The sequence below is a fragment of the Rhincodon typus genome, chromosome 15, assembly GCF_021869965.1.
Source record: "Rhincodon typus isolate 14 chromosome 15, sRhiTyp1.1, whole genome shotgun sequence".
Lineage (NCBI taxonomy): Eukaryota > Metazoa > Chordata > Chondrichthyes > Orectolobiformes > Rhincodontidae > Rhincodon > Rhincodon typus.
Genome location: NC_063346.1, coordinates 25098306 through 25116355, shown reverse-complemented (window position 1 = coordinate 25116355; position 18050 = coordinate 25098306). Strand labels below are relative to the sequence as shown.

General features: G+C 43.9%; 1 pseudogene; it reads right to left on the bottom strand.

Annotated features, from left to right (window-relative positions):
* Positions 1 to 11244: 11244 nt before the first annotated feature.
* LOC109932584 overlaps positions 11245 to 18050 on the bottom strand; it is a 36049-nt pseudogene continuing 29243 nt past the window's right edge.

Genomic DNA, 18050 nt, shown 5'->3' with positions numbered 1-18050 from the left:
CTAACCCTAACCCTAACCCTAACCCTAACGCTAACTAACCCTAACTCCATCCCTAAGCCTAACCCTAACTAACCCTAACCTCACCCTCACCCTGTCCCTGACCCTGACCCAGACCCTGACCCTGACTCTGAACATGACCCTCACCCTGACCCTGACCATGACACTCACCCTGACCCTGACCTTCACCCTCACCCTAACCCTAACCCTAACCCTACCTTCTCGCACCCTCAACCTAACCATAACCCTAAACCTAACCCTAACACTAACTCTATCCCCTAAACCCTAACCCAATCCCAAACCCTAAACGTAAACCTTACCCTAACCCTAACCCTAACCCTAAACCTCATCCTCACCCTACCCCTAACACTAACCCCTAAACCCTAACCCTAACACTAACCCTAACCTAAACCTAACCCTACCCCTCACCCTTCCCATCATCCTCACCCTCACCCTAACCCTAAATCTAAACCTACCCAACACCCCACAATCTAACGCTAACCCTAACCATAACCGTAACCCTAATCCTAACCCTAATCCCTAATCCTAACTGCAGCTCTAAACCCTAACCCTAACCCTAACCACCGTCCCCCACCCTAACCCTAACCCTAACCGTAACCGTAACCCCAACCCTAACCCTAACAAACCCTAACCCTAACCCGAACTAACCCTAACCCTAATGCTAACTAACGCTAACCCTCACCCTCACACTCACCCTAAACCACACCCTCCCTCACCTTAACCCTAAACCTAACCCCTAACCCGAAAGCTAACCCTAACCCTAACCCCTAACCCTATCACTAACCCTAACTCTAACACTAAACAACCCTAACCCTAACCCTAACCTTATCCCTAACCCAAATCCTAACCACCCTCACCCTCACCCTCACGCTCACCCTGTCCCTGACCCTGACCCTGACCCTCATCCTCACCCTGACCCTGATTCTGACCCTGATCCTGACCCTCACACTGATGCTCACCCTGACCCTCAACATAACAGTCACCCTGAACCTGACCCTGACCCTGACCCTAACCCTAACCCTGACCCTAATCCTACTTTCTCGCACCCTCACTCTAACCATAACCCTAAACCTAACCCTAACCCTAAACCCTAACCCTAAACCTAACCCTAATCCTGACCCTAACCCTAAACCTAACCCTAACCCTAACCCTAACCCTCACCCTAACACTAACCCCTAAACCCTAATCCTGACCCTAACCCTAAACCTAACCCTAACCCTCACCCTAACACTAACACTAACCCCTAAACCCTAAACCTAACCCTAACCCTAACCCTTCCCGTCACCCTCACCCTAACCATAACCACCGTCTCCCCAATCTAACGCTAATCCTAACCCTAACCCTGAACCCTAAACCCTAAACCGTAACTCTAAACCCTAACCCTAACCGTAGCCCTAAACCCTAACCCTAACACTAACCCTAACCACTCCCCCCACCCAACCCTAACCGTAACCGTAACCCTGGTCCTAACCCTAACTCCAACCCCTAAACCCTAACTGTAACCCCTAAACCCTAAGCCTAAACCTAGCCCTAAGCCTAACACTAACCCCTAACCCTAACCCTAACCATAGCCCTAAACCCTAAACCTAACTCTAACCCTAACCAACCCTAACCCACCCTAACCCCAACCCGAACTAACCCTAATCCTAACCCTCACCCCAACCCTAACCCTGACACTGACCCTCACCCTCACCCAGACCCTCACCCTGACCCTGACCATCGCCCTTACACTCATGCTAACACTGACCCTAACTCTAACCCTAACTTAAACCTAACCCTAACCCTATACCTAATGCTAACCCTAATCCTTACCCTATCCCTAAACCCTAACATTAACACTAACCCTAATACTAGCCCTAACCCTATCACCCTCACCTTCACCTAGCCCTAATCCTAAACCTAAAACTTACCCTCTCACCCTCACCCTCGCCCCAAAACTAACCCTCACCCTAAAACTAACCCTAACCCTTACCCTAACCCTAACCTAACCCTAACCAACCCTAACCCTAATCCTAACTAACCCTAACTATAACCCTAACCCTAACCCTAACCTATACCCTAACCCTAAACCTCACCCTCACACTCACCCTAACCCTCAACTTAACCCTAACTGTAAACCTAACCCTAACTCTAACCCTGACCCTATCGTAACCCTAACCCTAACCCTAACCCTAACTCTATCCCTAACCCTAACACTAAACCTAACCCTAACCCTCACCCTCACCCTCACCCTGACCCTGACCCTGACCCTCACATTGACCCTCACCCTGACCCTCATCCTGACCCTCATCATGACTCTCACCCTGACCCTGACCCCAAACCTAACCCTAACTCAAACCCAAATCCTAACCTTAAAACCTAACCCTAAACTTTAACCTTAACTGAACACAAACCACTATCCCCAACCCGAACCCCTAACGCTAACCTTAGTCCATCCCATTTCTTACTCTCAGCTTATCCCTGACACTCATCCTGACCCTAACCCTAACTCTTAATCTGACGCTAATCTCTAAATCCTAACCCAAAACCTAATCTTACCCCTTACCTTAACTCTAACCCAATTCCTAACCCACAAGACGTATCCCTAGCCTAAGCCCTTTCCCTAGCACTAACCCTATTCCATCCCTAACCCCAACACTAACCTTAACCCTGACCCCTAACCATAGTCATAACCCTAACCATAATCTTAACCCTAACCCTAAGCTTAACCCTACCCCTGACCCTCCAGTCTAGTGCTTTATGAAAAGCAGTGTGTTATTTACTTCTGGTTGTACGAGAAGGCTTGGGCCCAAGTTTGATGCGTCGAAATTGGTTGTGAGAGATCCATCTAGATTGGGTTATTTTTTTTTAATTAGAAAATAGTTACCTGTTTGAAATCCTAATTTAATGTTTTTGAGAAGATTTGTCTACAGCCTCACACTAATTTAACATCTGAAAGTTTGCCAGGAAGTCTAGGTCCTATCAGAGGACCCGAAGCAACTTTCCATGTTAACCAGGAAGCAATTCCACGATTCTGCTAGGCCTATCCAGGGCCATTTGCCTTATGGGCAAAAGTAGGAGAACTTTGAAGACTGGAAAGTGAAGGAATCATCAAATCAGTCCAATTTTTGGAATGAGCTGTACCAGTGGTACTAATTTTGAAACCCAATCGGTCAGTTACCTTTGTGGGGATTTTAGACAAACAGTAAACAATATTTTACAGCTCGGTAAATACCCAATTCCTCAGATGGAGGATTTGTACGCAAAGCTGACACAAAGCTTGACATGAGCCATGCTTACTTGCAATTATGTTTTGACCAGGATTCTCAGAAGCATGCTACAATTAACATCCATATTACCAAACATAATGGCTTGTATGAGACTGTAATTCAGTGTAACACCAGCCTGTAAAATTTTTCAGTATATGATGGAGAATATTTTCCATGGTCTAGCTCAGGCCACCATTTATCTAGATGACATCTCGATAACCGGGGAAAACTGATAAGGAACGTTTAGAGAAGGTGGATGTAGTCCGAAGGCATTTTTATAAAGCAGGCGCAAGCCCAGGGAGGAAAATATGTGTGTTCCAGGCTCTCCAAACGACCTACTTGGTTTGTAGAGTCAACAAGTCTGGGTTACACCCATTGGAAGATAGAGTGAGGGCGATCAAAGGTGCCCCTGCCTCCATGTCTGTCCAGTAGCTTAGGTCATTTCTGTATTTGGTTAATTATTATGGGAAGTTCATACACAGCCTGGCATCCATCCTGACACCATTGCATCAACTTCTAAAAAAGGGTCAGCCTTGGAAATGGTCTCAGACAGGCTTTTGATGAAGTAAAGAAACAAATATCATCCTCTAATGTGCTGGCACACCATGATCCCAAGAAAGATCTGGTATTGATGTTGGTGTCCCTGTATGGCATCAGAGTGACATTAGCTTATAGATGGCCCACTGGAGAGGAATGCTCAATACCTTGCACATCTAGGACTTTGACTAATGCAGAGTGTAAATATGCCCAAATAGAAAAAGGAGCATTAGCGGTCATATTTGGAGTTGGAAAATTCCACCCACTAGAGGAGGAATAAAACTTGACCTTCTCTTGACTGGGAGAAGGGTCAGCAGTTGGCATCGCTGTGAAACAGACTGGGAGGAATATGCAGTTCGTCAGATTTGCTGTGAACTAGACTGGACGGAAATCAGCATTAAGCAATCAGTGAGCAGTGTGATGAACTCGGTATGAAACAGTTCAAAAGGACAGTGGTGAACACTTTGTGCTACATGTGAAGGAATCTCACTGCAATACAGGATAACTATGTCTTAGTCTTTATAAAATATTAGTCAAGTTAGTTCAGCTTCTGGTCAGTTCAGGGAGTTTAGATATTGAGTAAGTTGGTGGGATGCTATTTGTTCAAGCGTAACATTTGTAATTTTTTTTGGTAGCTAATTAAAATTTAACTTATAATCTAACAGCCAAACGAGGTTTGGTCATGTCAGTTGTTGGGGTTTTGTGCTCCGCCTGCTGCGGGCATCCTCAATAATTACATCTGCAAGAAGTGTTCCCAGCTGCAGCTGCTCACCAAACGAATGGATTAGCTTGAGTGGCACTTGGAGACACTAAGTTGCACATGAATGGCAGAGAGCATCATAGACAAGTTACAGAAACATGGTCACACCCAAGGTACAGGAAGATAAATAGGTGACCACTGGATGGGGGAAGCAGTCAGTGGAGGAGTCCCCTGTAGCTGTCCCCCTGTCAAACAAGTATTCAGTTTGGGATACTAAAGAGGGGGATGACACATCAGGTGATAGCAGTAGCAACAGCAGCCATTGCTGTGGTACCACGGCTGGCCTTGCTGTACAGAGGGGAAGGACAAAGCACAGTAGAGCTTTGGAGATTCTGTAGGCAGGGGCACAGATAGGTGCTTCTGCGACCGCGAGAGAGACTCCAGGATGACGTGTCACCTCCCTGATGCCAGGGTCATGAACATCTCTGCATGGGTACAGGGTATCCTGAAATGGGAGGGTAAACAAACAGAAGTCGTTGTCCATGTTGGCACAAATGACGTGGGTAGGAAGACTGACAAGGTCCTGAAATGACAATTCAGCAAGTTAGGTAGTAAACTAAAAAGCAGGGCGTCCAGGATAGTAATCTCAGGATTACTTCCTGTGCCACGTGCTTCTCAGGTAGGAACAGAGACGGATTACAACTGAACACGTAGCTAAAGAGTTGGTGTAGTGGGGAGAGTTTCAAATATGTGGATCATTGGGATGTCTTCTAGCGAAGGTGGGACCTATACAAGAAGGACAGGTTGCACCTAAACTATTATAGGACCACCTCACATGCAACTACAGGGATAGAGCTGGGTAGAAGACTCTGCACCAGGCTGAGTCTGATCTTCCTAGACCTGGCAGGTAGGGGTTATGAAATGACATTTGGAACTCCAATGCTTAAGACAACACTCCAGCAGGTGAGACAGAGAGTTTGGTGCAAGAGTCATGGAAATAGCCCCAAAGGCTAGGAGGAATGGTAGAAGCGAGGTCAGGGCCAGTGACGTACAAAATTGAGGTAGGTGCGACGGTCTTGAATAATGTGGACCATTTGAAAGCTGCAAACGTGGGAGCAAAACATGTCCTGCCCTTTGGAATCTTTGGAAATGCTGCGGGAACCTGTTGCTTCATCCTGTCTGTCAAACATTGTTGAATCCTCTGAAACAGACTTGGGCGTGACACAAGTAGCCACCTTGATGCGTTTGCCTCCAGAAAAATGGAGTGTAATACTGTCAAGGCGCTCCAGGTGCAAGAGATAAGCTCCCACATGTTACACGCTGCCCATGGCATATGGTAAGTCAGATAAACCTGACCCCATTCTAAACCCACCCAGGGGCCTCTTATAAAAAATGGTCAAGGCTTTGTTGATGTACTCAGAGTAGGAGGGCTGTAGTAATTGTAATGAGGTCAGCCAGCTGTACACATAGAATAAGAGTTCTCTGATTGGGACTGTTAATCTAGTGAATCAAGAAGCCCTGCCTTCACACAAAAAAAAAGTGGAGTCTCAGGAATACTACACTGTGACTGACTCTGTTTGAGTCCATATTGAGTACTATTGTCAAAAACTGTTCATTTGTAAATAAAGGGTGATGATAATGGGATACCGACGAGAACAAAGAATAAAGAAAATTACAGCACAGAAACAGGCCCTTCCGCCCTCCAAGCCTGTGCCGATCCAGATCCTCTATCTAAACCTGTTGCCTATTTTCCAAGGATCTGTATCCCTCTGCTCCCTGCCTATTCATGTATCTGTCTAGATACATCTTAAATGATGCTATCGTGCCCGCCTCTACCATCTCCGCTGGCAACGCATTCCAGGCACCCACCACCCTCTGCGTAAAGAACTTTCCACGCATATCTCCCTTCAACTTTTCCCCTCTCACCTTGAAATCATGACCCCTAGTAATTGAGTCCCCCACTCTGGGAAAAAGCTTCTTGCTATCCACCCTGTCTATACCTCTCATGATTTTGTAGACCTCAATCAGGACCCCCTCAACCTCCGTCTTTCTAATGTAAATAATCCTAATCTACTCAACCTCTCTTCATAGCTAGCGCCCTCCATACCAGGCAACATCCTGGTGAACCTCCTCTGCACCCTCTCCAAAGCATCCACATCCTTTTGGTAATGTGGCGACCAGAACTGTACGCAGTATTCCAAATGTGGTCGAACCAAAGTCCTATACAACTGTAACATGACCTGCCAACTCTTGTACTCAATACCCTGTCCGATGAATGAAAGCATGCCGTATGCCTTCTTGACCACTCTATCGACCTGCGTTGCCACCTTCAGGGTACAATGGACCTGAACACCCAGATCTCTCTGTGCATCAATTTTCCCCAGGGCTTTTCCATTTACCATATAGTTCGCTCTTGAATTGGATCTTCCAAAATGCATCACCTCACATTTGCCTGGATTGAACTCCATCTGCCATTTCTCCACCCAACTTTCCAGTCAATCTATATTCTGCTGCATTCTCCGACAGTCCCCTTCACTATCTGCTACTCCACCAATCTTAATGTCATCTGCAAACTTGCTAATCAGGCCATCTATACCTTCCTCCAGATCATTTACATATATCACAAATAACAGTGGTCCCAACGTGGATCCCTATGGAACACCACTGGTCACAGTTCTCCATTTTGAGAAACTCCCTTCCACTACAACTCTGTCTCCTGTTGCCCAGTCAGTTCTCTATCCATCTAACTCGTACACCCCGGACCCCATGCGACTTCACTTTCTCCATCAGCCTACCGTGGGGAACCTTATCAAATGCCTTACTGAAGTCCATGTATATGACATCTACAGCCCTTTCCTCATCTATCAACTTTGTCACTTCCGCAAAGAATTCTATCTAGTTGGTAAGACATGACCTTCCCTGCACAAAACCATGCTGCCTATCACTAATAAGCCCATTTTCTTCCAAATGTAAATAGATCTTATCCCTCAGTATCTTCCCCAGCAGCTTCCCCACCACTGACGTCAGGCTCACTGGTCTATAATTTCCTGGATTATCCTTGCTACCCTTCTTAAACAAGGGGACAACATTAACAATTCTCCAGTCCTCCGGGACCTCACCTGTGCTCAAGGATGCTGCAAAGATATCTGTTAAGGCCCAGCTATTTCCTCTCTCGCTTCCCTCAGTAATCTGGGATAGATCCCATCCGGACCTGGGGACTTGCCCACACTAATGCCTTTTAGGATACCCAACACTTCCCCCCTCCTTATGTCGACTTGACCTAGAGTAATCAAACATCTATCCCTAACCTCAACATCCGTCATGTCCCTCTCCTCAGTGAATACCGACGCAAAGTACCCATTAAGAATCTCACTCATTTTCTCTGACTCCTCACATAACTTCCCTCCTTTGTCCTTGAGTGGGCCAACCCTTTCTCTAGTTACCCTCTTGCTCCTTATGTATGAATAAAAGGTTTTGGGATTTTCCTTAACCCTGTTTGCTAAAGATATTTCATGACCCCTTTCAGCCCTCTTAATTCCTCGTTTCAGATTGGTCCTACTTTCCTGATATTCTTCCAAAGCTTTGTCTGTTTTCAGTCGCCTAGACCTTATGTAGCTTCCTTTTTCCTCTTTGCTAGTCTCACAATTTCACCTGTCATCCATGGTTCCCTAATCTTGCCTTTTCTATCCCTCATTTTCACAGGGACATGTCTGTCCTGCACTCTAATCAACCTCTCCTTAAAAGCCTCCTACATATCAAATGTGGATTTACCCTCAAACAGCTGCTCCCAGTCCACATTCCCCAGCTCCTATCGAATTTTGCTATAGTTGGCCTTCCCCCAATTCAGCACTCTTTCTTTAGGACCACTCTCATCTTTGTCCATCAGTATTCTAAAACTTACAGAATTGTGATCCCAAAGTAAGCCCCTACTGAAACTTCAACCACCTGGCTGGGCTCATTCCCCAACACCAGGTCCAGTATGGCCCCTTCCCGAGTTGGACTATTTACATACTGCTCTAGAAAACCCTCCTGGATGCTCCATACAAATTCTGCTCCATCTAAACCCCTAACACTAAGTGAATCCCAGTCAATGTTGGGAAAGTTAAAATCTCCCATCACCACCACCCTGTGGCTCCTACATCTTTCCATAATCTGTCTACATATTTGTACCTCTATCTCACGCTCGCTGTTGGGAGGCCTGTAGTACAGCCCCAACGTTGTTACTGCACCCTTCCTATTTCTGAGCTCTGCCCATATTGCCTCGCTGCTTGAGTCCTCCATAGTGCCGTCCTTCAGCACAGCTGTGAAATCCTCTTTGACCAGTAATGCAACTCCTCCACCCCTTTTACCTCCCTCTCTATTCCGCCTGAAGCATCTATATCCTGGGATATTTAGTTGCCAATCTTGCCCTTCCCTCAACCAAGTCTCAATAATAGCAATAACATCATACTCCCAGGTACTAATCCAAGCCCTAAGTTCATCTGCCTTACCTACTGCACTTCTCGCATTAAAACAAATGCACCTCAGACCACCTGTCCCTTTGTGTTCATCATCTGCTCTCTGCCTCTTCTTCCCCTTAGTCACACTGACTTCATTATCTAGTTCCTTACAGGCTTTAGTTACTACCTCCTTACTGTCCACTAACCTCCTCATTTGGTTCCCATCCCCCTGCTGCATTAGTTTAAACCCTCCCCAACAGCGTTAGCAAAAGCAGCCCCTAGGACATTGGTTCCAGTCCTGCCCAGGTGTAGACTGTCTGATTTCTAATAATCCCACCTCTCCCAGAACCGGTCCCAATGTCCCAAAAATCTGAACCTCTCCCTCCTGCACCATCTCTCAAGCCACTCATTTATCCTGCCTATTCTTTCATTTCTACACTGACTAGCACGTGGCACTGGTAGCAATCCTGAGATTACTACCTCTGAGGTCCTACTTTTTAACTTGGCTCCTAACTCCCTCAATTCTACTCTTGAGTTACTTCATAACCTTTATCACTGCTGCCTCTAGTGGTAATCTGACAGCTCCTTCTCATACCTCACTGGTAGGCACGCTTGAAGTATAGAAGCTGCACTTTATAAATCTGTGGTTACCATTCGTTTTTACAATAGGACTAAAAATTTAACCCTTAAATAACTGAAATTGATTCAACCCCTTCAGGAACAAAGAAGATGACACAAAGCTTTTAATAGACAATCCAGGTATTATTTCAGCAAAATAAGTTTCAGAAACAGACCTAAGTATTTAAAGTTGTGCTTAGTGAAGACTTTGATTCTTGTATAGAATTTTAATGGACAAAATCATATGTATATCTTAAAAACATTTAAACCAGTGTTGACAAGATACAAAAAAAATCTATGCCAAAAAGAAGCATTTCATGTAGGGTCATGGAAGTAGACTCAACAGGAAATTTCAAGAAGGAATCAGGGAAAGAGTAAGGGAATGGAATTAACTAAATAGTTGTTTCAAAGAGCCAGTATTGGCACGATGGGTCAAATTACCCCCTTTTGTGTTGTATGGTCCAAATGGAAAGGAAGGGCTAGGGTCGCAAACATTTCAAGATATGAATTAAATTAGTTTCTTCAAATCTTAAAATCAGCTACGAAGCAAAACACTTTTACAAACTTTACATTGTTAGAACAAAGGACAACATCAAATCACACTGATGCAAGAGCAGAAATTAGCAAATTATCAATTAAAAAGCTGCAAGACCGCTTGTCTAAAAAAAAACCAATTTCATTCAATGATAACATATATTAGTTTCCCTCTCTCATCATTGTCTTGTTATTGGGTCATATACCTTCTTCAGCAATCTTACCCATTTCTACCCAGCCATCACCAATCACCGAAAGGCAAGTAAGTATCAAAACTATTTCTATGTGCCTTCAAAGATCTGAGTGATGTTTTCAGAATTCCACTTCAGAAAAATCAAACCAAGGTCTCAACACAAAGTAGCTCTACCAGCCAACAGAACTACTGCAAAAACTTCACTTTCCCATATTTACACCTCAAACACAATAGACACGTTTACCAAAACTTCAGCATAAACTGACATCACCCTAGAGATAAGGAGCAAAATCAGAAGATGCCACAGTCAAATTCAGGCTGGGCAATGCTTCAGAGTTCAGTCTCTGCAGCTTCTGCAAAGAGGAATGGTATTTAGTCTTGAAGATGTAATGCAGATCTCAATATCACACCTTAGGAAGGATATTTTGGCCCTGAAAAGGAGTTCAACACAGGTTTATAATTATGATACCTGGATTTAGGGGTTAAATTATGGAGGAGAGATTAGACAAATTACGCCCGGTTTCTCTAGAATTTAGAAGGTTAAGGGGTGTTATAATCAATGTTTTCAGGATATTAACAGGTTAAGGCAGGATAGTTAAAGTATTTCCACTGGTTGAACACTCTCGAACCATGGGGCATACTGTAAAAATTACAACCAGGCCATTCAGGAGAGATGTTAGAAAGCACTTATACATGCGAGGAATATTGCAAGTTTGGAACTCTCTTCCTCAAACAGCCAACATTAATTCCATTGTTACATTGAAATCTAAAATTAAAAATACTTTTATTCAGTGAAGGCATCAAGGGATATGGGCCCAAAGCAGACATATGGAGTTAGACCACAGCTCAGACCATAGGTCACATGATCTCATTGAAAGGTGAAGCAGACTCGAGGGGTTGAATGGCCTACTCCTGTTCCTATATTCTTTGACAAACAAAGAGATAAACAGCTGAATATCATGACTCAAACTCCCCAACTTCTTCATCAGGACAACAGTAATATTCTACAAAGCAGATCTGTCCATCTTCATTCCGGATCATATACTGTAAGGACAGAAATCCACGGTTATCTGTACGGAGCGAAACTTTATACAGGACAGAGCCAAAGCCTTAATAGATGGCTTCAATAATGAGATTTTATACCTGATAAGAGAGAACAAAATTAAATTTGGATAACACAAAATGGAAGCAGCTGCAGTAATGAGGCTGCAATCAATACATCACCCTACCTATTACATTGAGTCTGGTTGCAATGGAATGCCTCAATCATATCAGAGTCTTTTGAATAATCACAGTGTGTGCTTCCTGCATTCCCAAAAGTAGATAACCTGAAACAGAAATGGTGCTTAAAAGCAGTTTGTGAACAAGAAATAAAAAAAATGATAACATAAGATAACAAATGGTAATGACACAGGAGGGCAGTTTTCCATGATATGAAAAGATAAATTAGAAGTTTGAAAACAGAGAGTGGAGACAATGAATACTGTTAGCTGTGTGACAAGTGTCATTCCCAGGAATATGCACTGAGGTCTCAGTTTTCAACATATTAAATTGAGATGAAGGAACAGAAAATCATACTACCCAAGTTTGCTGATGACACCAAACTAGAGAACTAAATGGGAGCAGAATGTCACAAACTGATCTGGTCGAGAAGTAGAGAACTTTAAGCGCCGATGAACAGAAGTCACTAAAAGCTAATGGACAAGTACAAAAAAAAAATTTAAAAGGCTATTGGAACATTGGCTTATATTTCAAGGGAATAGAAATTATGCAGTTTTATAAAGCTCTGGAGTACTGACTCCAATTCTGTACAAAGTCAGAAGTCACGCGACACCAGCTTATAATCCAACAGGTTTATTTGAAATTGCAAGCTTTTGGAGTGCTGTTCCTTCTTTAGTTCACCTGATGAAGAAGCAACACGCCGAAAGCTTGCAATTTCAAATAAACCTGTTGGACTATAATCTGGTGTTGTATGACTTCTGACTTTGTCCACCCCAGTCCAACACCAGCACCTCTGTATATTACATTTCAGTAATGGTAAAAGCAGCATGCAATAGACAGAATAAAAACCGAAAGAACTGCGGATGCTGTAAATCAGGAACAAAAACAAAGTTGCTGGAAAAGCTCAGCAGGTCTGGCAGCATCTCTGAAGGGCAAAATAGAATTACCATTTCGGGTCCAGTGACCCTTCCTCAGAAAAGAGGTGTACGCAATAGACAGAGCTGAACAATCCTAAACCCATAGATCAGACAGAATCTCTGCAGTCCTGCCACATCCTGTTACAAATGGAAAATTAAACTAACAAGAGGAGCAGGTTCCACAAATATCCCCACCCTCAATTAAGGAAAGCCCAAAAGACAAGGCTAAAGCATTGCAGATAGAAATGTTGAGTGAGTGATCCATTTTGGCCTTCTTCTGTGGTCCGCAGTATCATAGGTATCAGTTTTGAGCCAATTTGATTCACTCCACATGATATCGACACAGTTGGAAGCACTTGATAATACAAAGGCTCTGGACCCTGACAAAATTTCAGAATTGGTACTGAAGACTTGTAATCCAGAACCTACTGCACTCCAAGCCAAGCTGTTCTAATACAGCCACAATACTGGTATCAAATCAGCAACATGGAAAATTGATGTCCTTTAGAGAAGGAAATCATCTTTACCTGATCTGGTCTACATGTGACTCCAGTTTCAGAGCGACGTGACTGGCTCTTAATGGCCCGTTGGGCAATTAGGCTTGGGAAATAAATACTGGCCTAGCCGGTCATGCCCACATCCCATGAATGATTGTTTTTTTAAAAACATTATCCAAGTATGTCTTGCATCTCGTGAGCAAGACAAATTCAAGATGGCCAATTATTGTCCTATCAGTCTACCCTTGATCTTTTGTAAAGTGACGGAAGGTGTTGTTGACAGCATTAGCAAGCAACACTTACTTAGCAATAACCTACTTACTAACACTTAGTTTGGATTCTACCAAGGCCACTTAGCTCCGGACCTCCTTACAGCCCTGGTCAAAACACAAGCAAAAGAGCTGAATTCAAGAAGTGAGGTGAGAGTGATTGCCACACAAGTGCCAAACAATGACAACCTTCAACAAGAGATCATCTCACCATCTCTGCTTGACATTATATTGCTCATTTCTCCCTGAACAGGACCAGAATTGCTGTCCTACAGGAGGGAGGGTTTGAATTAAAACGGCAGGGGGGTGGCAGCCCATATAGAGAGATGGACGACAGAGAAATAAAGGCCTAAAAACAATAAGACAGAATGGGAAATAAATTCTCTGCCTATCGCCTTTCTTAAGGTCTAGAATCAAGCAGGATAAACATTACTAAGAATGCTAAGTAGACAAGCCTTAAGGCACAAAGCATTCACAATAAAATGGATAAATTAATCTGAATTCAAATGCAAATAGATCTAAATGGGTACGATATAGTCGGGATTACAAAAACATGACTGCAGGGTGACCAGGAATGGGAACTGTAAATCCAGGGCTTTTCACTTTTCAGAAAGGACAGATAAAGAAGAAACGAATGTGGTATAGCATTGTTCATTAAAAAGGAAACTAATGCAATTGTGAAGAAGGACATTAGATCTGGTGAAGTAGAATCTAATGTGGAGGCGCCGGTGTTGGACTGGGTGGACAAAGTCAGAATTTGCAGTGCTCTGTTCTGAGGAAGGGTCACCGGACCCGAAATGTTAACTCTGATTTTTTTTCACAGATGCTGTCAGACCTGCTGGGCTTTTCAAGCAACTTTTGACTTTATATTCTACGTTTGTCCAGTAATAACATCAGTTGCGATCATAACACCATTGACCAGAAACTGAACTGAACTGGGCAGATAAACGTTATAGCTACAAGGGCAAGTCAGAGGTTGGGAATTCTGTGGTAACTCACCTCTTGATCCCCCAAAGCCTGTTCACTATGCAACATACAATTGAGGAGTGTGATGTAATACTCCCATTTACTTGGATGAGTCCAACTCCAATAACACTGAAAAAGTTTGACACCATCCAGAACAAAGCAGCCTACTTGTTCGCACCACATCCACAAACATCCATTCTCTACACCACCGAGACACAATGACAGCAGTGTATACTGTTCACGCTATGCAATGGAGTAACTCACTAAAGCTCCTTAGCCAGCACCTTCCAAACACACAGCCATTACCATAGAACAAAGAACATAGAACAGTACAGCACAGTACAGGTCCTTCGGCCCACAATGTTGTGCCGAACTTTTACCCCAATCCTAAGGTCTATCTAACCTCCACCCCTACCTTATACTATCATCCATGTGCCTATCTAATAGCCGCTTAAATGCCCCTAATGAGGCCGACTCCATTACCCTCTTTGGCAATGCATTCCACACCCCAACCACTCTCTGAAAAAAGAACCTACCTCTGACGTCTCCCCTATATCTACCTCCACGCACTTTAAAACTATGCCCCCTCGTAATAGCTACCTCCACCCTAGGAAAAAGTCTCTGGCTGACCACTCTATCTATACCTCTGATCATTTTGTACACCTCTATCAAGTCACCTCTCATCCTTCGTCGTTCTAAAGAAAAAAGCCCTAGCTCTCTCAACCTTTCCTTGCAAGATCTTCCCTCCATTCCAGGCAACATTCTGGTAAATCTCCTCTGCACCTTTTCCAACGCCTCCACATCTTTCCTGTAATGAGGCAACCAGAACTGGACACGATACTCCAGATGTGGCTGAACCAGGCTTTTGTATAGCTGGAGCATAACTTCATGGCTCTTGAACTCAATCCCTCTACTAATGAAAGCTAACACACCATACACCTTCTTAACAACTCTATCCACCTGGGTGGCAGCTTTCAGGGAACTGTGAACATGAACCCCAAGATCCCTCTGCTCCTCCACACTGCCAAGAATCTTTCCGTTAACCCTGTATTCTGCTTTCAAGTTTGTCCTTCCAAAATGAATCACCTCACACTTTTCAGGGTTAAACTCCATCTGCCACTTCTCAGCACAGCTCTGCATCCTATCAATGTCCCTTGTAACCTAGAACAACCCTCTGCACTGTGCACAATGCGACCCACCTTCGTATCGTCCGCGAACTTGCTAATCCACCCTTCCACTCCTTCATCCGAATCATTTACAAAAATCACAGATAGAAGAGCACCCAGAACAGATCCTTGTGGTACACCACTCATAACTGAGCACCATGTTGAATATTTTCCATCCACTACCACCCTTTGTCTTCTAAGGGTCAGCCAATTCTGAATCCAATCTGCCACATTTCCCCCTATCCCATGCCTCTGTACCTTCTGCATGAGCCTACCTTGGGGAACCTTATCAAACGCCTTACTTAAATCCATGTATACCACATCCACTGCTCTACTTTCATCCACGTGTTTGGTCACCTCTTCAAAGAATTCAATAAGGTTTGTGAGGCATGATCTACCCCTCAGAAATCCATGCTGACAATCACGAATCAAACTGTGCCTATCCAAGTGATCATAAATCCTATCTCTCAGAGCCCTTTCCAATAATTTGCCCACCACTGATGTAAGACTAACTGGCCTGTAATTTCCGGGGTTATCCCTATTCCCTTTTTTTGAACAAGGGAATGACGTTTGCCTCTTTCCAATCTTCCGGCACTATACCCGTGGACAGTGAGGACAAAAAGATCATCGCCAAAGGCCCTGCGATCTCTTCCCTCGCTTCCCATAGAATCCTTGGATAAATCCCATCAGGACCGGGGGACTTATCTATCTTCAACTTCCTCAAAATTCCTAGCACATCTTCTTTACTAACATCGACCTCCTCTAGCTGACCAGCCTATTTCACACTGTCCTCCTCTACAACTAGGTCCCTCTGAGTTGTGAATACCAAAGAAAAGTATTCACTAAGGACCTCTCCTATCTCTTTAGGCTCCGTGCACAAATTCCCTTTACAATCCTTGATCGGCCCTACCCTTTCTCTGGTCACTCTCTTATTCCTCACGTATGTGTAAAAAGGCTTGGAGTTTTCCTCGATCCTATCTGTCAAGGTTTTCTCATGCCCCCTTATAGCTCTCCATCTAAAAGATAAGGGAAGCAGATATGCAGGAATACCACCACCAGCAAATTCCTCTCCAAGCTACCTGCCATGCTGACTTGGAAATATATCACCCATCGTTCAGTTTCTCTGGGTCAAAATCATAGAACTCCCAGACAGGACTGTAGGTATACTTATACCCAAAAGACTGCAGCAGTTCAAAAAACAGGACCAGGTAGTAAATACTGGACTAGCTCGCTACACCCCATCCCACAATCATTTAAAAGAACTGCACACAACACACAAATTGTCTGCAATAAAAGCAAAATTCTTCAGACGCTGGAATTTTGAAATAAAAATACTAAATGCTGGATAAAACTAAGCAAGTCTGGTAACATCTGTGGAGGCAGGAACAGAATTAATGTTTCCAGTCCAATGTAACCCGTCTTCAGAAGTGAAGCTGGCAATGTTGTTGGTATCAAGGAAAGATGCTACAGGCTGGAAGAAGGTTTCGATGGACTAATCTAGTGGCAGAAAAGCAGCAAATGAGTGCAATCCAGAGAATTGGAAAGAGATACATTTGGTGATGTCAAACAAGGTAAAGTAATACACAATAAATGGCAAGACATAGGGTGATAGAAGAAATGAGGAACCTTGATACACATGTCCATAGATCCCTGAAAGTAGCAAGGTGATAAGGCTTTTCTTTATTAGCCAAGGAATAGAATACAAAAAGGTTAGATGGAGCTATAAAAACTAGATAGGCCACAATTTGAATATTGTGACCAGTTCTAGTTATGTCTTTGCAGAAAGCATGTCATTTGCACTACAGAAGCGACAGAAGAGATTTACAAGAATGTTGTCATGATTGGAAAATGCAGCGATAAGGCAAGATTGGTTAGGCTGGGGTTGCTATCCTTAGAGCATAAAGAACACAGGACAGTACAGCCTAGGAACGGACCTTCGGCCCATGATGTCGTGCCCAACATGATGCCAAATTAAACTAATCCCTTCTGCCTGCCCTTGGTTCACATCTCTCCATTCCTTGTTTATTCGCCTGCTTATCTAAAAGTCTCTTAAATGCCCCTATCATATCTACCTCCACTACCACCTCTGGTAGGGCATTCTACGTTCCTACTACTCTCTATGTAAAAATCTTGCCCCTCACATCTCCTTTGAACTTTCCCCCTCTCACATTAAATGCATGTTGCCTAGTTTTAGACATTTTAACTCTGGGAAAAAGATTCTGACCATCAACCCTATCTATGCACCTCATAATTTTATAGGCTTCTATCAAGTCTGCCCTCAGCCTCTGCCGCTCAGGAGAAAATGACCTGAGTTTTTCTAGCCCCTCCTGATAGCTCATACCCTCTAATCCAGGCAGCATTCTGGTAAACCTCTTCTGCACCATCTCCAAAGCCTCCACATCCTTCCTGTAATGTGGCAACCAGAATTGAACGTAATACTCTAAATGTGGCTAACCAAAGTTTTATAAAGTTGCAACATGACATGCTGGCTCTCGTACTCAATTCCCCAATCAATAAAGGCAAGCATGCCATACGCCTTCTTCACCATCGTAGCTACTTGTGTGGCCACTTTCAGGGAGCTATGGGCTTGAGCCCCAAGATCCCTCTGTATATCAATGCTGTTCAGAGTCCTGCCATTAACTGTACACTTTTCCTTAACATTTGATCTCCCAAAATGCAGCACCTCAAACTTGCTCGTATTAAACTCCATTTGCCTTTTCTCCACCC